Source organism: Strix aluco, chromosome 4, assembly GCF_031877795.1.
Source record: "Strix aluco isolate bStrAlu1 chromosome 4, bStrAlu1.hap1, whole genome shotgun sequence".
Taxonomy (NCBI): Eukaryota; Metazoa; Chordata; class Aves; order Strigiformes; family Strigidae; genus Strix; species Strix aluco.
Window position 1 is genome coordinate 108,519,777 of NC_133934.1, and position 21,437 is coordinate 108,541,213.

Sequence of the window (21,437 nt, forward strand, 5' to 3'; positions counted from 1 at the left end):
AAGATATTTACACAGTTCTCTGCTGAAGAATGAGCATTCCGGTAGTGCTTTCTACAGCAAAGGGAAAGAACTGATAGCAAAGGAAAAATGAATCTCAGTCATCTATACCTCATTTACTATTGAACTAGTAGATTTGTTATTCTTCTAGTGATTTTTTTCTTTGCCTCCCAGATGACCTCTCTTTCCTCATGACAAACTGCAAGTTTTCTGTTGGCCTGTCTTGTAGGTGGCAAGTGTCCAAATGCAAGCTGCCAATTCAGATAGTTTAAGAAACTCTTAAGAGCTGCCAGGCTTGGCACTCCTCGTGTAAGAACACTATATTCACACGGAAATGTTTAAAACATCCTGAAGAACTCGAGCAGTTTTGTTTCTTTTTCCATACCAAATTTGCTTAACTTCCATTAAATCTAATTAATTAGGAGTCTGAGCACCAAATGAGGTAAGAGCCATTTGGAGTACTTTCAAAAACAGACTTTTTGTGAAGGCCCAGCTTTATGATAATATTTGGAGTATCAATTGGTATTGATACCTACTGCTTTTGCCTTAAAATCCCTATAAAAACAATATTGTTTCCTGTATTTTATTGGGATTTAATCTCTGATGCCAGCTACATGCTTACTTAAAATGAATTTTAGCAGTTGGATCGTGGAGATGGCTGCATGTGTGAATGCCCAATAGCTCCAACATTTTATAGCTATATTGCCATAATTTTTCCAATGTCTGAGAGGAGCTTTGTGGATATTAGTGCAGCTGAGCTTCAAAGATCTAAATTTTAGATTTATACACTTGACAACAGATAGTTAATCCTTTTGTGGACCAGGCCCTTAAGGGCTGTCTGAATGGGAGGACTTGAAATAAGACCTTGGAGTCTTAATTCTTCTTTCACTTTCAAACCTCAGTTAGTCTCTCCTTCACTTTTAAACAAAAGTTGCTTTTTGATCCTACAGATTTCTTAAACCTTCTGTCAGATACACACTCCAGGAGGTCATTTTTCTGGGGATCCAGTCATGTTAGGGCAATGACAGCTTTTACTGTGGTGTGTCATATTACATTAATTTTCTTATACAAGGGAGATTTCAACAAATGCAAAACAAGATGATTGATCTATCTACAGTGAAGTTAAAGATTTTAGACATCAGCTTAGAGAATGATCATTGTTCCTTGTTGAACAGCAGTTCTTTATCAGTTTTCTCTTTTGTTTTGTCTTGTGCTGTTCTTTTCTGGTAATGAAATGCATAGACTGTACACATTTCAGGGGTAGCAGTGACAAAGCCATGTAGAGAGGCACTGTTATCTCTCTGCTCCATTACAGTGAAGTCTCTGCTTATACACAACCTGTGTTCCGAAAATAGTTGGAAAGCTTAATAAGCATAGGGAACTGGTGCAGAGGAAAGAGATTCTCTGAAACAGAGGATTAAGGGATGACAAATGCCATTTCCTTTTATAAAATCCAAGAAATCTGAGCTCTGCATCTCTGACTGGAGCACTGGGAAAGGTAGAGGAAATAGGAATTAAGGGAAGTATATTTTTTTACATATGTGTATGTATAAACATATCTATATGTATGTAATACATAGTACATATATGTGTGTGTAAGTATATATATAAAAAACACAAGTATTATTCAGTTACATAATATGATGACAGATTTCAGATAGTTCTAGTAAATACTTTAGGTATGAAAACAGACTGCTGGTAATATCCTGTACTGGTGGTCCCCAGGAGATGGCCTGCATGTCACATTTCAGGTCTCTGTGATTCTACTGTAAGAAATGATGCACATGCATCATTTGTGATGTGAGAGACTACCTTTTACTTAGAGATAATGTAAATTAGCAGTAATGCATATAAGCGTTATTATCAGTGTAAAACTGCTGCAGATGAGTAGCTCTTAAGTTTCAGATGTAGGATAGTTTGCCAGAACTGAACATCAGAAACAGTGAATTAGGAAATTCAGTGCATGCATGAAAAAAAATTTGTATGCACAAGGAATTCCTGGGAGACTACATTTGATAATAGGCTTAAAATACCAACAGCAAAACTTTTTCACTGCATTCCTCATTTGTTTATAACTCTCTTCCAAACGTTTCGTCCAGAGCACTTATGAACGGGATGTTGATTTTTCTTTTGCAAAAGGAAGCAGTCAGCACTTGGATCTCCATACCAGCTTGGAATTTGGATGCAAATGAAATACTTTCATGGTCAAAAAATTCAAAAAATTGTGTGTAGATTCCTGTATATATGCATGTGCATGCGTAATTACTTATTACATTAACCGCATGGCTGGAAAAACTGGCAGCCTGTTGAGATGTTGAGTACCTCCAGTCTTCACTGGGATTAATGAAAGTAGAAAGTATTTAGCAGTTTGTAGGATTAGGGCTCAGTTTGTATAATTATATGTGAAAAAAAAATCAGTGTATAGAATTAGCTAGACCTTAAATCACAGTCTGGAAAAAAAATTTCTATATGGTTTAACATAGAGGAGAGACTTTAGCCAGAACATTTCGGAGCTCAGCTGTAGAGTACAACAGCTTGTTTTCATAAGGTTCATATAATCTACATTTTTTTACAGTATTTTATTACAGTGCTCTACTTTATTTTACATGGTTTGAATACATGAGAAATGCCTGTTGGTTTTCTGAGATCAGACAGCTTCTGACTTTCACTTACTTTTTTGAGCCCAGTTGGTGCATCTGTACTCTGCACATTAGTATTCTTGAAAAGAGCAGAGATGAACCCTCCTTTGCTTAGAAAATATGTTTTGTCTTTAAAATAAGTCATTGCAATTTCCATTTTTATTTCTGCACTTGATAGTGTTCTGAATCTTCTTGGTCTTATCTGACAGAACACCCAGCCCTATATGTCAGATACCATATTTGACCAGAAACGTACTTCAGTAGCATTGTTTATCTCAGACTTCAAAAATGTTTTGCATGCATTAAAAAAAAGCTTTTCAGACCTTTAGTAAGAGGGATGATATTGTAATCAGAGAGGTTAGAAGGATGCTTCCTTAGGTGACTCACTAACAGGCTTTAGTTGAGAGAAACATGGAGAGGATTTGAGATGCATGGAGAAAAGGATTTGTAAAGCACACAACAATTGCAGAGGTGGGAGGAGGAAAAATTACTGCTGAGGTTAAAAGAATTATTTTACTAACAAAGGGGAGGAAATGTTTCTGAATAAAACTATTTTTTCAGTATGAAAATCCGTATTTATTAAAGCAAAAGGAACGATTTCACCCATAGATATACCTGAATGCTGCAGATGATCAAACAAAGTCTTTCCTCATCCTCACTGCTTTTAGAGTCCAGTCCACTGATTTTAATGGTTTTGTATCCTACTGGTCCCTGCAGAGCCCACACAGTGCTGAGGGCTGGGTTCCAATCTGTTTCCCACTTCTCCAATGGAGTCATTTACCTACATCCAATTTATAAGTTCAGTCAGTCATATTTCTGTAAAACCACTGAAGGCAATAGGTGGCTACGAGGTTGATGAGGGTATACGTTGACCTATAGTCTTTCCCTTATGAGACCTGAACTTGACTCTCAGATCCCAAACTTGGGTTAGCAGAGAGTTGGTATGAAGAATGTCTTTAGAGTTGGAAATAGATCAGATATTTTTCAAGTTGAAAATGCATCCACTGAGACATAATAAGCATGGAACTGCATGGCAGAGTTTTCAAAGTGGAATGTATTTTTCTAAGAGAAAGGTGAAGCTGAGGAAAGAGCAGACATGAAGTGCTTTTCCAGTTAACTCCATGCACTGCCTCCCTACCTATGAAGACAGAGCACATACAGCTGTCATCTTATCCCAAAGCTTAGTGCTTCTGGGCTGAATTCTTCTCTTTGTAGTTTTATGCTTGAATTGCCACTTGGTTCCCTTTCTCTCTATTTTTCAGCTGAGGTTACCACTACTAAATTACCAGACAATGAAATAAGATAATAATAAGGAATTGTGATGGAACTATAATGTGGCAATGGCAATTTACATCAAAGTTACTTATTTGAGTGTCTTGTATGGATTCATTAGTCAATAAACAAGTAAAGACAAGCTTCTGAAAACATGGAGCATTCACATATCTAAGAGTGAGGCACTTGAAATGATTAGAAGTTTAGAAGGAGAGTGTCCTTTGCATATACCTGTGTAACATGTAGTAGAAAACAAGCAGTTGATAATTGGGCTTCTGGCATGCTTCCATTTAGATGGATAACTCAATGCCATGGAAGGTTGTGAAAAGAAGCCACTTTGCATTAAACATGTAAATTTACCATGAAAGCATGCATTGTTTAGGCACTGGGAATAACAGGCAAATCTGCCAGTTCTTCTCCAGCATAATGTTGGTCCGTGAGCCTGTCCATGTTTAGTGTCCTTTTGCAAAAGCCAAGGAAGGACACTAACAGGCTCTAGTGTTTATATCAGTATTTTGAAGGTGAAACTTTTCTTCTAATTTCAAAACAGTGCTGTTCCTTAATACCCTAATAATCCAGTAAATCTCAGGCCACTAAGGTTAGAATTTGAACACCTTTTTAATTCATTCACAAAGTTCAAAGCTGCAGGTTTTGCCAATAGCAGAATTACCTAAATAAAGTGTTTGTTCTTTCAACATAATATTTACAGTTCCACCTCTGTTCTGATTGTGCTTAAGACCATCAATTAAAATAAGAATATGAATAGGAGTAATGAATTCATCAGAAAACAGAATCTGCATGAGAAAATGTTGTGGCTCATACAGATAAAGTAAAGCAGAGACTATGAGAAAGTAGTAGACTTTCCTATTAAAATCTAACCATATAACATCTTCATAGCAGAGGAAAGCCTAATATGATAAGATTTTTTCTTTTAATTAACTTTCCATCATATTAGACTTGATATGCAGTTAACTTTCATTTCACAGGTATTCATGACTGTTATGCTTCTGTGAATTACTAAACCGTGAAGCTCAGACGTGATGGTTAATAGCTATGCAAAGTCATCTTTTAGCTGATTTTCTAACAATGACCCTAAAATTTAAATATAGATATTTCAGGTAATACAGTAAGCAGTCATATGGAAAACATATTCAAGTGTATGACTATATATCTCTTTAAATAGTGATTCTGCAGCAATCTGACCTACCCTGGTCTATGAATATTAACTGTTGTTTTTTAAAAAAAACCCACATTTTGAAAGTTAGTGTTGCAACACCACTAACAAAGAAAACAATTAAACATTTGTGATAGTGGTATATACCATGGTGTGAAGATAAGGGAGAAAGGATGCCAAGGCCAACTAGTTTACCAATGAGGTAAACTGAATTAATCAGTAGCAGAAGTCAGTCATCCTGAATTTTTGTCCAAAAAGTCCTTAAAGTCTGAACAGACCTGAAGAATTCTGCTGTCCAGCTCCTCAGCTTTATTCATGGACACACTATCTTTACCTGTGCTTCTGAAATACACCCAAGTATCATCATTATCATCGATATTAAAGTAGGTTAACTTTTGGAATGAGATCTGTTTCTCTTCTAATCCAATCTGTTATGAAAACAGAGCAAATACCCTTCCCAGCCATTTTCTTGCTATAACGCAACCTCTGATAAACAGCTTAAAGCTTTGGCTTTAGAGTTTATTCCAGTCATTCAGTGTTGAAAAAGAGGATTCAAACTTGCCTGCAGCAGCCTTTCACCACTGTAATCCTGAACTTTCAAAAGGAAATCTGCAAAAACAGCCCCCTCTCTTTATGCTTCTGCACTTCCCAGCTAGTATTAAACTTCCCCATAAAAACAAGCAAATGAGAAGTCCTGCCAAAAATCCATCCCATAATGTCTGAATCGCAGCACTATCCCCTCTTGTCTTTTCCAAATGATAGAAGTAGCTCACATGTTGAAAGCTCCTATACAAAGGGCTCCCCTGCAGACCTTCAGAGCTAGATAGTTCATACATTAGTTGCCTCTATTGTATTTCCTATGCAGTTACAAGTGCTGTCTAGTAGAATTGACTTCAAAGCACAGATTAATAGTCATTGCCATTCTGTCTCCAAACACCTCTGCTTGAAGTTTCAAGGGGATTTTGGTACACTTAAACATTAGTACAGTCAAAAGGAAAAAGCATCTCACGTCCTCTGAACTGACCTGAGAGAACAACACCTAACATACTGCTCAAAAGGTTGATGTTCCCTTTTTTCTTTTCAGAGGAAGAGTTGTGGCTGTATTTATTTATGGTTACTCGATATCAGGATTTTTACCTAGGATTTTCTACCACTCCCCAATGGTAATTTGGTAGAACCTATCAGCAGTCTACTTGGTAGTGATCTTCTCATCAGTAACAGTCTCTAACATAACATTTTTCCTCTACATGTAGCCAGATATTAAACAGAGCCTTAGTGTACCCAATATCAGCTCATTCTGCTGATAGGGAACTTGGCCTAGCCTTTTCAGCATGGCTGTGAGGCAACCCTTGTATTAATTCTGAGGAATATTTTGACTTGTTCTTGGCTGCGGAGGAGACTGAAGGGCTTGCCCTCAATTCTGAAGTCCTAAAGACTTCTTAGTACATGAAGAAAAAAATTCTGTTAACTTCCGTCTAATTCATTTTAACTGCAGCAGTTGGCATTGAGGTATTTTTCTTTGCATTCTTCAGGGTTTTGTCCAGGCTAGTTAATTCCCCAGTAGCATTTTGCACTGTCAAGATTTAACTTCCACTATAGGAACTACCTTTTCTTCTGGCTTGTTTTCTTTCAGTTTTGATATGGGAATAACATTATTCCAAGTTAATCCACAGCAAAAAGAACATACTTGTGACATCCAAACCCCAAAGGAGAGTAACATTATGAGCAGGACTGTACTGCTGGAGAAGTCATCGTTTGGAAGATGTGCTTAGAGTCCCTGATTTATCACAGTTTTTTCACATGAGTTTGAATAGATCACTTCAGTTCTTAAATCTTACACCCCAGTTACCTTAGGAGTGGATGTAAAAGTGCTCAAACTCAATAGAAAAGAACATGTGGATACTTATCGTGCCCTTTTCAGTAGTGCTGATTAATGAAAGTAATACGTTTAGGTGTGAAGGCACAGATAAATGAATCTTGTTCAAAGCCTACTGGAGTAAGCTTCTTCCCAACCATTGCACTGTAAATTCTCTTTACATTTTACCAGGGACTGATGTTCACAATGCTGAATGGACATGGTTCATTGTTTCTTCTCAGTTATGGCAATATTTGGCTTGATATAATTCCCAAGGAAGTCATGTATTGTTCTCAGTTGGAATTCATCACCATGTCTGTATAGCCCAACTCACCCTCATCCATTAACATTCCTGTTTTCTTCTACAGCTTGTCAAACAAATTTACTTAGACCAGTGTGTACACTGTTAAAAGACCTTGTTAAAGGTCTGTAGTAGTACCGTTTCCCATGTATCCTCAGGAATAAGTTGCATCTGCTTCACCAAAGAGACTTATAAAGTGAAATGCTTTAGATCTTGAATGTCTTACAGAGAGATAAGTAATGCCTGGGATGATCCTGGATTATTCAGCCATCCAAGAAGTGAACAGTTTTCTGTATGGTTTTGCTTTGCGTTTTTTTGTTTACAGCTCCAAGATAAAAGTATATCAGCTGTCTCTGGATACAAGCTGCAGATTCAGGTTCTTCCCAGCACTGATTTTTGTCTGTAAGAAGAGCAGGAAATACTAAAAGAAGAGGGGTTATTGAGGGCAGAACTAGGATCACTGCTTTGCCATCAGAAAAGAATTTTAAAGTTCTTTGCAAGAGAAACCTTTTGACAGTGAATCTACTGTGCTTTGGATCCTCCTCTCACAAAGTAAGGGAGGAGGTTCCATCCACTGAGTCCCTTGCAGCTGGACTGGCTACAGACTTTGAGAATGTAATGTGCTTATGCTAACTGAGGGATGAATTAAATTACTTTGTAGGATCTTTCAACAGAAATGACAAGTGTAGGCTAGCATCCAAGTGATTAAAAATATTGCACTGAAAATGGGTCCTGTCTACTTCTGAAGTTCACCGGAAAGTACTACTTCTTATAAAATCCAATATGAAAATATACTTATGAGTAATTACATATGAATGATCATAGGAATAACTGTTATGCATCAGTTAACTTGGGTGTACAATTCCCACAGAGGATAATGTGAAGTCAACAGTAAGGTTAGGTACAAAACAGCATTCATGAAGTATCTAGATCTTCATGTGGTTATGATTTAGCTGCACCTAAAAGAGTATTTATATGCCAGCCAAGTAGGCACTATTTACATGAAATATCTCAGTATGGCATACCCTCCTCACATAGACACACATTTCAGGTGTCTTTTAGAATTTGGACATTCAAATACACAAGAAATATTTGCTGCATGGTTTTAGACCAAAGACAGTAAACTATTCCTGCTCCCACTCAAATTATTGGATGGGGTTCTGCTACTGAGTTTGCCAGTATGAGGATCTGGTTACTGGTTGCAAAATCCCTCAGGAATAAGAAAGACTTCTTCCCATGTGACTGACTTCTAGGATTAAATAAGTTTAACTTTACATATAAAAGCCTTAGCTGGGCTGACTACAAATGTCAATCGTCAGTCTTTCAAAAAAACATACCAGATCCTTCTCCCAGGAAAAAGAGATGGTTGAGTAGAGATGCACAGGAAGAATGCTTTCAGGCCAGTGATACTGGATGGGCTGCTTAGCAGTGGAAGCATCAAAATACTCTTTGTTTTGGAGGAATGTGAAAAGATAATAAGCTTATGGCAAACACCTGGAAAATTCTTTACTTCATAGAGCCATGGCGGTTTAGGCCTATGATTTCCTTAGCTCTGATAGTGTAAATGTGCTTTTGTATCTGATAGTTTTCTAGCTCATCACTATAAAGAAGTCCCATTAGTTAACTCTTACACACAAAACTAAACAGGATAGCATGTGGGACTTTGTCAGTGGTACTCATGCAGGTGTTCTTACTATAGATCAGCTTTTTTATTTCTGACCTTCAAATGTGCCCCTAGCCTGAGAATGAGAGAGCTTTTTTCCAGTACAAACAGCTGATGCAAGGGAAGTGATATAACTGATTTACCTTCTTAGGCTATTCCTATCTCTCTGTATTTTGTAGTGGACCAGCTAACCAAATACTCTTCTTTTACTGTTTAAATTAGTGAGGATAACCAATGGGAACCACGGGAACAGATTTTTATTCTGAGTTGGGGTTAGGGATGAGGGGTTGACTTGAAAATTAGTATTTTACTCCTGTTAATAGATAAGCTATTTGTTATTTTTGGTCTGCTAAGCATTCATTTGCTAGATGTTTGAAAAATACCACTCTGAGAAAGGTTAAAAGAATGAACAGGTTAGTTGGGGAGGTACTGCATGCAGGAGGGACCATCTAGAAATACCAAGTTTCTCAGACCCCTGCCAGAATCCCCCACCTGACTTCTCTTTCTTGGGACTTTTGTCCTCTAGAACAATCTTCCCCCTCTTCTGCTCGTTTTCTCCCATCTTCCCCATATGCCAGATAATGACTGAGTTGTGGACAATAAGAAAAGCCATGCTGCCTCTATAGGTCTTAGGAGGGTTTCTTGCTGGATCTAGCATTTCTAGTATTTATATTAGGAAGAGGTAAATTCACTAACTTTTAAACAGCTGCAGAGTGTACTCTAACCAGTTTTAGGGGGAGGGAGAGAACCAAGTCTCAGTCTGTGTTTGTGTATGTATTTATTTTACAGTGAAATCACTGGAAATTGGGAAGATTATTCTCTTCCTTGGTGTACAGACATATGCCTAAGGTGAAGATTTTTACAGGGCTTTTTTTCCCCCTTGTTTATTTAACGTATATTTCTGCTACCAAAATATTCTAGTCAGAGGAGAAAATGCTGCTGACACATCTTGAGGCTAAAAGCAAATGCATAGCTAACAGTACCTTTTTCTCTATTTTGTAGGTAAACTTTTTACAGAAAAATGAACACCTTCCAGTTCACTGGAAATTCTCACTTTGTTTCTTTTCACTGATATTTTGATAGTATCAGCTGCTTAGAAGTATGTCCAATGCATATTGCCCAATGTATATGACTTTAAATGACCCTAAAAGGGTGCTGCCTGATATATAAAGTAAACTTACAAAGGTAACAGCAGTTTGGAAGCCCAGATTATGCTGTGGTGAAATGCATGCTCCCTTTTAGCACTGAAAGCCTTGGGTGTCATTCTAATTAGGTCAAAGTACAAAAAATTTAAAAAATCATTTCCTGGCTTCATCCTTGTTTTGCAATTACAGCACATAAAAATACAGAAATAAAAATATCCCAAATAAGGAGGGATGCATGATTAGGCCAGCAGGGAATCCTGGACATTTGAAGTGCGTCAACATTATATCTGGACAGCTAGGTCAAAAGAAGCGGCTGGTACAGCTGGTTAATAATGAGCTATATTGATAGACTTGTGTTGCACTGCACAGAACTCACATAAGATGGGGTTCAGTGTGTTAGGGAGGAGATAAACTGTCAGCTTGATGGAGCCTGAGGACTACAGTGGTAGAAGACACAGAAGTTCCAGAGATTATCATGAACCTGGGGACAGTAATGCAGCCCTAGACCCTAATTTGCCATCTATCATCTTACTCTTTAACAAACACAGAAATATGCATTACCAAAAGCCAGCAACATTTTAAAATGCAACTTGAAAACAAACAAAAAGAGAAAATACAATTTCGTAATTAAAGCTGCTGAACAAGGGGCTTTTTGTAAAAAAATTCTCCTTTTTAAGATGTGGATTTTTTAATTTGAAAAGTTTGACTATCTTAGCGCAATCCTTCAAGCAAAAAGCTTGAATGCCTTGATAGTACAGGTGCCTCTATTCCCAGTCCTTCGATCTACTTTAAGTTTTTGAAAATAAAAAAAAGGCTGCAATGGTTATACTTTTTGATCTGTGCTTTTCTGAGGAACAATTTGCTAAATGTTAAGTAATAAAAATATTGTCTGTGTAGCTTCATGCAGAGACATTTAGGATCCAATTTTCAAATTAGGACATCTAGTTTTGACTATTAAGATTTTGACTATTAGATTTTTTAAAAGACTAGAGAAGATTGTCCTAGCCTCAGCTGAAATTGCTGGACCCAGATTTTCCAAAGAACTCTGCTTCTGTTCAAGCACCTCTGTATTGACAAAGAAAAAATTGCTTAGCACCCTTAAAATCCTCTTGTAAGTCTAACATCAAGATTTCCTTTACAAAATCTTGTCATCCCTTTAAGTGTCTCTGGCTCCAGTTGTGGTTCTTTAGCTCTTTTGATCTTTCAGGCAGTAAAAGGCTTTTCCAGACCCTCATACAAGTTAGGCATTTATTGTCAAATAGGGCATAAGTATTTGCTGGAGTGGCCTGACATAGACTGCGCAGTTGGCAACCAGACCCATGCCTTACAGTCTGTTTTGCATCAAAGAGAAGGCACTCAATTCTAATGTGCTGAAGGGGGATATTTCACTACTGTGAAAATCCAGCTGCAAGTCATGACAAATACTGATTAAAATTCAAAGCTTAAATGCCTCTTTGTGAAACTCCCTAAGCACAATTGAACCAGAGGCTCAGAATCCTGGTAGGGAGTGATGTCCAGGGACACTAGCCTTGAAACCTTACCAAATAAAGATCTCCACTGAGGCCTGCAAAGGGCTCACTTCTGACATTTTTTTCCCTATTCCTAGCCAATATTGTCTGATCCACAAATGAATCTCCAAAATTTCCTGTGTAGACCAATGTTTTGCTTCCTGTAACCTGCATGTTCTGTCCCTGAGGTCACCCTGACCAGGTTTCCTCTTCTTTGGTTGGACTTCTTCCCTTCCTAACATGTTTTCCAAAGGGATGTAGGACACAAGTCCAGTGCAGTCTTCCAGCAAAGGCAACGGTACATTCCAGGTACAGATGCACTGTTCTGGCAGTCAGTGCAGCCTCATCCCTTCTGAAGAGGAGTTAAGAGTCTTTTCATACAACTCCTCTCAGAACTGAACATTTTTTAGTAGTGCATCTAAAACCAATATGGGCTATTTAATTTTTGTGGGGTTTATGCTTATTTAACATTCCCCAGAACTAATTCTGATCTCTCAGTGGCTTTAGAGGTACTATTATACCTCATGTTAATAAGTACCAAAACATCATGCCTGTTTGTTATGGTATTTATACAAAAGTAACCCTGGTCTCATCTGCAGGGCAGATAGCCCCATCCTTCCCAGAAATTCAAGCTTGAGATAGCCACCCATTTCCAGAGACTGGTGGTAGCATGACATTTATGATGGGTTATGAAATGATCTTGCTGGCATTCCTGATGGAAAGTTAAGGTACATGCAGTGTTTACAGCCTGCTTTTCCCATCTGCTACAGAGATTCGTCATGGACAGTGTCCAAACCTTTATATGTAATGTTTGCCCTCTCCTAAAAGATCCTGAGTTCCTTCTTGGAAGGACTCTGATGTCAGGATGATTGTCTTTATACAAGAAAAATATGGATGTTGTATGTGTCACCTAGGGAATTCAGAGGAAGCTGAGGACCCCTGTAGGACATATAGTGTTTGGGATCCAGTTTTAAGTAAAGACTCAGATAGAACTGATTAATAATGTCATCTTGAACTTCAAATCCTTTTATAGCATAGGAGAGACTAGTCTTAGTCTTAACGCTAGCAGTGTCAGGTTTGCCTATGCAAAATCATATGGCCTTAGTACCAAATACTTGTAACTGCTGGGCACCTGGCAGTAATAATGGACAGCACATCTGAATAACTGCTCACGACTTCAAATAAACATATACTACAGCCATAGCCTTTTCCAGCATAGCAAAGTGTGTTTGTAAGAACTAATTTTTCACCCTTTGCTCAAGCTGATCAGCACTTACAGGAATAAGCCCAGTCTGACTAGGCAGAAGAATAAATGACACTCATTTTGGGAATGTCCTGGAGAGTTAGAGCCAGAATAAGAGCTGGAGTCTGGAGTTTTGAGTGTTTGATCCAAATACAAGGTCATAGTCAGGGTGAAAAGTGCGTCCTAGCATAGCTTACAATTTCTCCTCACCCTTTTCCCCTTCTGATCTCCCCCAGAAATTCACAGAACCTGCTGGAATGTGCTTTGCCCTTTCTGGAGAGGCATGGATGGTACACCCCTTGCCCCCACCCCCACCCCAGCCCACCCACCCCCAAGTCCTTGCTTGCTGTTCTGTTTTTCTACTTTCCCTAAATGCAACTTACTTTAAGCATGCATTATTATTAACATCCTACAGTAAAATTAAGCTATTATATAACCCATTTGTCGATCTCAGCCGATTTCTTCTATCTTTTTCTATGTCTATTTATGACGTACATCCAGACTGCACGTCCTTTTTTTTCCTCTCCATGTTTATTTTAAAAAGAAGTGATTAAAAAAAAGATCTATTAAAAAAAAAAGCAACACTGGAGGGTGGTGGGATTTTTGGCCAACAATTATAAAGAAATTTAAATGGGAGGGGGAGGGAAGAAAATCCGATTCTTAACAAAAACAATATCCAAATGATGAAAGTGTCCCTAGACTGCTTTGTCTGTTCCTTTCAATGTGTGCATCTGGTCCGTTCATCTTTGAAAGTGTGTGGAATAATTTTTTCTTTAAAAATAAAATTTTAAAACCCCACAATTGTTCTTATCTCCCTTCTTCCTGGGAACAGTGTCCTTTTTCATTTTTTGCTTTTTTTTTTAGTATATCTCTACATAGTTATATTTTGATGTATTTCTTTTCAATGGTTGAATTTCTATCTTAGATTTGGTTTGTTCCAATCTAATAATGAAAAAAAAAAAAAAAACAAACAAAACAAAAGAGTTATGAATTGTTTTCTGCAATTTTTCCCTCTATTTCCCTCTTTAAATAAGGAACTACTTCACTGTCAGAATCCTACTGCTGTATTTTTGAGATTCTCCAGAGAATCTGAATATAAAAGCAATTCTAATTTAAGAGTGGGGAAGGGGTTGCCAACACAGTCATTACATTTAAAACAGTGATTTGATGTGCTCAGGAAATGGTTGTCACAAATTATTGAGAATACTGTCGTCAATTTGATGGACTTCAGAAAAGATGATTCTTAGAAGAAGGCTGTGGGTAGCTACAGATGAAGTTGTTCTAATTCCAATGCATAAAACTAGTTTCCTTGGTTTTTTGTTTTACTCTCTGGTTATTATTATTATTATTATTATTATTATTATTATTATTATTATTAGTTTATGTATTTTTACTGCTATTTTTAGTAGGGAAAAGTTTTAACTGTTTTTATAATTTGAGAACCTTTAATGAAAATGTAAATATGAATATTATAATTATTAATTTTTTGTAACTTGCATGTTGAAGAAGTTGCAGCTTAGGGTTTGTGAGATTGTCAATGTTAGAGTTCTGTTCTTTCTTTTTGTTGATGGGCATGAATATGCTCATTTGTTTTTGTATATTGCCCATCCCTTCCTTACAGCCAGAAGCTCTAATGCTGCTAGATCACTCCGTACCGCCCTTACATGGACATGGCAACTGACTTACACATTCACTCCCATCATCTTCATCTCCTGTGTAGTACACTCATAGATTTTTACACTCCCACTCCATCCACCCTAGGCATTTTTTCTTCCCATAAGTTCCCCTCCACTACCCCTTTCTTTAGCATTGTTAAAATTTTATGTGCAGTCATCCATTCCTTAAAACACACACACACAAAAATTATAGAAAAAAAAGAAAATGTTTAAAAAAATATATATCAAATTGACCAAAAAAGGCAAAAAAGCAACAAACTTTGCTTTTCAAAAATCATTATATATGTAGATATGCAAACAAGCAAAAGTAAATTCTATAAAATGTACAGGATTTTTCAACTGTAATATGCTAATAACTTTACATAAGATAAACAAATACAACCAAAAAACAGCAGAAAAAAAAACTTCAAATTTGTTAAGGTGCAAGATTTTTTTCTTTTCATGTTATGTGGTGTGGATGTATGTGTTGTTGCCTCCCTGTATCACCCTTTGTTGTAAAACAATTATATTAAAAAAGAAATAATAAACATTTTGCTAAAAAAGTTTTTAAGAAACAACAACGAAAAAAAGCAAGTTACAAGAATGTGGCAATGCTACTTGTCCAAGAGCATTCTTACACAACTTTCTTTTGTAAATTTTTCCTTTCATGCCAAAAAACATGCGGGCAATTTGTTGATGTAAGTTGACTGTTATGAAATCAATGTGGTATGCTTTTTAAATATTTTTATGTATTTTTGATTACTTTTTTTTAAAGGAAATAATGGGTTTTATATTCATCCTTTTTTTCAGTTCTCATAGGTTTTAATCTTTCTTTTGCTGATAAAGTGAATGACTTGTTATGTTTTTCCTTTTTCTGACCTTGTTGGTGTGGCATTTTTATTTTCTAGTATATGGTTTTGTTTTAGGAAAAATGTATAAGTTCATTTATTTATTTTTGAATCAGTTTGTATTTGCCTTTATGTTATGTGCTCTTTGTATATTGTCAATTACCAGATTGTATTGTGCATAGGAGGGGGTGAAGGAGCCTGTGGTAATTTGCTCCTATTCTTTCTCAGTCCCTCTCTAGAGCTTTCTTTCCCCTTTCCCTTTCCCAGAATTAATCACCAGTAATGCTACTTTCTTTCATGCTTCTTAAATTGTATGTAGCCTGGCGGTGTAGCCTTCATGTTAAGTCATGTCAACTATGAGACTTCTTTAGCATTTTGGTAGCTCTCAAGGTCTTCTTACTGCAGCTCTACATCATTCCCACTTTATTCCCATGAAAGTGTTTTATTTCTATCAGTTTTCTTCATTGCTGACTATCCGCCTGGTGTCCAGTCCAAATGATACTCTCAAGTGTACTCTTACCAGGTAAACGCACCCATCATATTATGACTAATATCAAGCTTGCTAATACCATCCAGAAGTGGTACATTTGGCAGACACTTTCCTACTGGAACACACATGCTGAACATCTAAAACTTCCTTGCTTCAAAAGAGATTTGGATTAATTTATTTAAAAAGCAATGAGTAAAAGTAAGAAAAAGCTGTGCTTCCTTATAAGCAGGTATGTTTTCACCATTCCCGCATACTAATGCTATGCTCAGTAAGTATTTTAGGTTCAACTGTCAAGTCCCTTGAACAACTGATGCTGAAAACAGAACAAATAATTATGCTGAGCAGGAAGCTGTCACCAATTAATCATAAAAGTTTAAAATAATGATCGGAGATGGAAGAGGGCATGTTTCAGTTCAAAACACAGCCCATCATTAACATGGGATTCATGACTTCTCGAACTCTGTACCTTCCTGTTGCTCATGAGCCATGTATTAGGAAGCACTGCAATAACTGATGTCTTTTAATACAATTTGGGAGCCTCAGGAAATGTTTTTAACCAACTCCACCAGAAGAAGTATGGTTTTATCTAATAACTTTGAGGACTACATAGTCTCTGAAAGAAAAAGGAGATATTTGAGATGAAAAGTTTTAGTATTACATTGTGGATATTATTTTTTTCTCTCTACTACTGACTGTCAATTGCAATTAAATCAAACTGTAAAGAGTAGAAAATATTAAGAATGTTCATCTACTAGGTTTCGTGTTAGCATCATATTTCCTGTGAATCAGGGACTATGTTCTGAATAATTTCCCCTTTTTATCCTCAGAGGACTCAAAGGAGAATTAACTAAAACACAGTTAGACTGAAATTTATGAACTCATTCATTTAATAAGGAATTATTGTGTTGATACAGAGGGGAAAAAGGTAAGGTATTCTTTTCTGTGGCAAGTATTTAATACTGAAAGTGGAGTCAAGCTTCAGAGGAACAGCATAAGAATAAAATTAAAATTACAAACTTTGGATGCAGAATTCCAAGTGCCTGCAAAAAATGGATGAGTTGTGCAGCCTTTAGGGATGGCATTTAAAAGCTCTTCAGCAACAGCTGGAAAAGAGAGAGATGATAAGGGTGTGTCCCTTATCATCATCAGGACAAGACAAATCTTTCAGACTTCATTTTTTGCTGCTTTCGTCCTGTATCAGTTTGATGCCTGAGACTCCTTGAAGTAGTTGTGGCTCTAAAGATGAAAGCTGGCGGCTGCTACAGTTTTTCAGGTTTTTTCTTTTTCTGGGTTTTTTTATGCCCTCTGCATTCATGTATCGCCCACAACATCCTCACAGTTCATAAGGCTTCTATTAAATTTTTAACACTCTGTCTTTTCCAGTGGCAGAGAACTCTTACAGGAGATCAGCCCCAGAGGTATGAATTATATATCTATAAATATGCTCATAAAGCAAAAAGCAGGGCAGCTCCAAGGCTAAAGTGGACCTTTTATATCCCTAGTGATCTTGGTAGTTTAAAGAAAAGCACAACTCCGTGAAAATAGTATATGTGCTAGATTTAAAGGCTAACTTTTAAGGCATATATGCACACTCTGTTTGCTTCGTGGAATGAGGCCAAACAGAGGACTGGCCTGCTTGGTATAAGGTTTCCCACCTCATAGACCTCAGTTCTCTCAGTGCTGCTTTCAATTTGCTGTTCAGTAATTTTTTGCAACTATACTGTTGATAAGCAAACTAATTTTACATCAATATTACTGCAGAATAAACCATTTTATCTGTTTCTATTTTGTTTAATTCTTTGGCATTTTGTTGTCAACAGAAACTTTTTAAAAAACATATTTCTATTTGGAAAATATCCAATCCCTGCTTAGGAGAGAAAGCATGGAGTAGGTGAAAAATAAATCTGGAAAATCCTTGTGAAATCTTTGGATTGCTAAAGTAATCATGAACTTGCAGCATACCAGTGAACACTGTTAACTGGTGTAAAACAGCCAACAGAAAAAAGGGGGAAAGAAATGTAACTACAAGGAAACAGCCCATATCATCCACAGACAGAATCTAAGTCTCATATGAATATTTGTTTTGAAGCCATGTCCCAAACTGGGTGGCAGCCTTGCCATTTTTTTAAAGCACAGAACAATTTGGAAATTAAAACTGTAAGTTTTATTCAAGGCTGCAAAGCATTAATTTTGCAATTGAAAAAATGGTAGACACTGTGAGAAAATAAAAACTTCAAATAGGAAAATACAAACATAAAACCTGCCTCAAATTTATTTCCCTTTCAGATTGTCATGTAAGGTTTTTCAGGGGTTCTTCTTCAGCTTTTTCTAGAGATCCAAATCTTTAAAGCACTTGACTTCCACAGAAAACTTTTCAGGATCCAAATCCCACATAAAATTTTCTTGGCAACTGAGTGGCACTTTGTCTTTTAAATCTTTTAATGCTTACCTTTCAACCAACTTGGGGTCCGGGGCAAGAGCCACCACTTCCCCACCAAAGGACCACTGGCTCTGGGCAGCTTCTTGACGCCTCAGCTGTCATTTGTGAAAGATGATTCCCACCTACCGCACACTTATCATCTGCCTGCTATTAGATTCCCCCTTGTGTGCTTGCGAGTAGAAATGTAGTACCAGTAGCAGAGTTGTTTGCAGATATGATATGAAAGTTTGCATTTGCTCCCCTCCATAGATATTGGTGATCACGTTTCTCACACTTTCCTGGGAGCTTTTCAGAATTTACATTCCCTGTTATCCTTAAATAACACATTTCTTATAGACTGAGTGGCATTTTTATCACACCATTTTAAAGGATATTTTAACTCCTCTGTAAATCACATACCGCAAGAAGTATTCATTGTTCTTGCATCCTATTAGACCTACAACTTCTAGCTTGCTGTGTTTTGGATGCCGAACATACCAATAAAACAGAAGCCAGATTTGATACCTAGAGTGCTTTTTCTGAGTTACCTTTTCAGTCTCACAGTTTCTTCTATTACAAACAGAAATAAAAATTAAAAAAGCAAAGAATCATTACCACCCTTACAGCCATCTCCCTGATGCTCCCCAAAAGTGTGTTGTCTTATGTAAATGTAACAATTTAACTCCTTGATGGAGAAGTCATTCCTAATGAAGGACCTTTAACAGTCTTTTAGTATACAGGTAAACATAGTATGGATCATTGAACAATTTGGAATAAAACTAGACATGAGATTAAATAATTGTATGGGAAATCAAAATTTATCCAATCTTCCTGGATTAAAAGTTCTTTCTCTTCTCACATACACTGTGAGATTAAAACTTTGTAAAACTCATTCCTGATTCTGTCCTATTGTCTTCCATCCAACAAACTTGCTGGAAATAAAAAGTTCCAATCTGCTCTCCATCACTTATGTGAAATCCCACTTACCATAGCAACTCAGTCAACTTTTTTTAACACTTCAGGAAGACCATGATCATTTTTATAGTTGCAGTAGTCTTATCATTGGCTCAAGTCCTCGACAGCAACAAAAGCTGCAGAACTATGACCTAGTTTTAGAGGCAAGTGTTACTGGGGCAAAAGGAAGGTCTTCATATTAAATGTAAGATATTTCTGATTCCTTCAAGAAAATTAATCATTAATAGGACCAAAAGAATTTCTCTTTGGAAGAAAACTGCCCAAAATATTGCCCCAGTGTGTGGCAGATCAACTGCATACTAGTGCTGTGTGCCAGTATAATAGATTTTAAGAACAAAGGCAGTTCCGAGCTCTAGATGAGCAATTAAAAGCTGACAAAGTGATTTTTTTCCAGTTGGGTGTCACAGATGGTGAATGAAAATCACAGATGAATGGTACTTTTTAACAGCAAAACAGTGATCATGAAAATAATTTAACAGGACACTACCCATCCCTGATTTGCTGGAACTTAAATTCCCCACTCATGCAATTTGATGTAAAGTGCACTTAAATGTTATTCTTTTTATTTATTTTCTACAAGACTCACAGATGATCTTTCCTCTGAGGCACACTCCAAGTTTATCCTGAGATCACCTGTTTGCATAGATTATAGATGCCCTACTCTAGCCATGGGTAGGGCTTCTGGACATATAGAAATCGCATTACATGCTCTAGTTTCTACATTGCACAGAAAACAGCTCAGCTGCATGAGCACAAAATGCCGTGTAGCCATTTGGCAGATAACACTTTCTGCTTTTTACATAATTTTTTGGAAGATATCTAGTTTGAAGAGATTGGCATTATTTTACACATATGATACTTACTCATCGTCTATCCAGTAACAAAAGTGGTATGAACATGCTGAGGAGGCTCAGAAAACTAAACAGCATATTCAAATTAACCCTTTGTATCTTAGCTTAAAACTAACTTTGCATGAAAGTATGCAAAGTACCACATTTCTTATTTTGGCCTAATTTCTACCTCTGAGATAAATCTGACTGTTTCAATTGATTAAACTGTGTCACCACTTAGTTTCTCATTAAGGATAAGAATAAGCCATATTGCTAGTTCAGCTATCCAGATTTAATCAAACTGTTAAGTACCTTTTTCAGTATATTGCTGTCTCAATATGTAATTTGTTCAAATATATTGCTCTCCTAATATATTTAGAAGGGATTATGATTTTAGACCATATTCTTTATAGAACTCCCATGTACATTACTGGCAATGGGAAACAAGTGCATGTAATATATAGTGTAGATAGGACAGAGCAGAATTTTGACCCTGATGCCATTCAGCATTGTAACAATGCCAAACTGTTCATTAGCAGTCATTAGTACATAAGTAAAAGCCAGAATTATTTATTTAGAAGCTAAAATTCCTTTTGCATATCTTTCCTTAAGTAATGGTATGTCAAAATTTTCCATGCATTAGAAATACTTCTCACTGACTTGCACTTCTTCCAACAAATCTAGATGACTGCTCATGATGTCAGATGAACTCTTCAGTTTATATTTAAAGCAGCTAACTTAAGTGGCTAGCCAGAGAAAAATTACCCAAGGGAGAATTTATACACAAACTTTCAAAAGCAATATGGCTCACCCTAAAAGTGTCGGTGACCTGTATGTCAGCAGAGGACTGTGTAATCTGAACTAAATGAATTAGATAAATTAATTATGCCTCCACATCAGAATAAAACAGTAGAGTGTTAATTACCCATAGGCTCAAAAGTACATGTACCGTCGCAGTATATAGACAAAACAGGACTACTACCCTAAAAGTAGCAATATTGATGCTCAGAAACCAAATCTTAGAAGTGATGTACTAATTTTCTTGTTTCGGTTGCAGCTTATATTGTGATAAGGTGCAAATGTTATACCTATAGCTTCGTTGTTCTACTTCAAGAGTAGACCGTAAGTCCACCCCATTTTTAGTCCTCTGTAGGCAGGTAGCCATCATGTTAGCAAAAAGTAACAGTGGTCACAGCTATCCATGTATCAAGAACAGTAGGTGTGAATACAACTTCTGGACTCAAGTCCTAATTTGGGTCATCAGAGTCCTTATTACATCACATCATCAATCACAATATAGTCTATCTTAATTATTAATCAAATTATAGTAAAAGAATATCAAGAAGAACCAAAGATGAAGATAGCATGGCATTAGTAGCCTCGAAAGATGCAAGGAATGGGACATCCCTAGTGTCAAACAGAA

At 36.8% G+C, this 21,437-nt stretch overlaps 1 protein-coding gene across 8 annotated transcripts in view; it reads left to right on the top strand.

Annotated features, from left to right (window-relative positions):
• NRXN3 (neurexin 3) overlaps positions 1-21,437 on the top strand; it is a 1,036,510-nt gene that overhangs the window by 1,010,791 nt on the left and 4,282 nt on the right. The gene's annotated exons all lie outside the window — the stretch shown is intronic.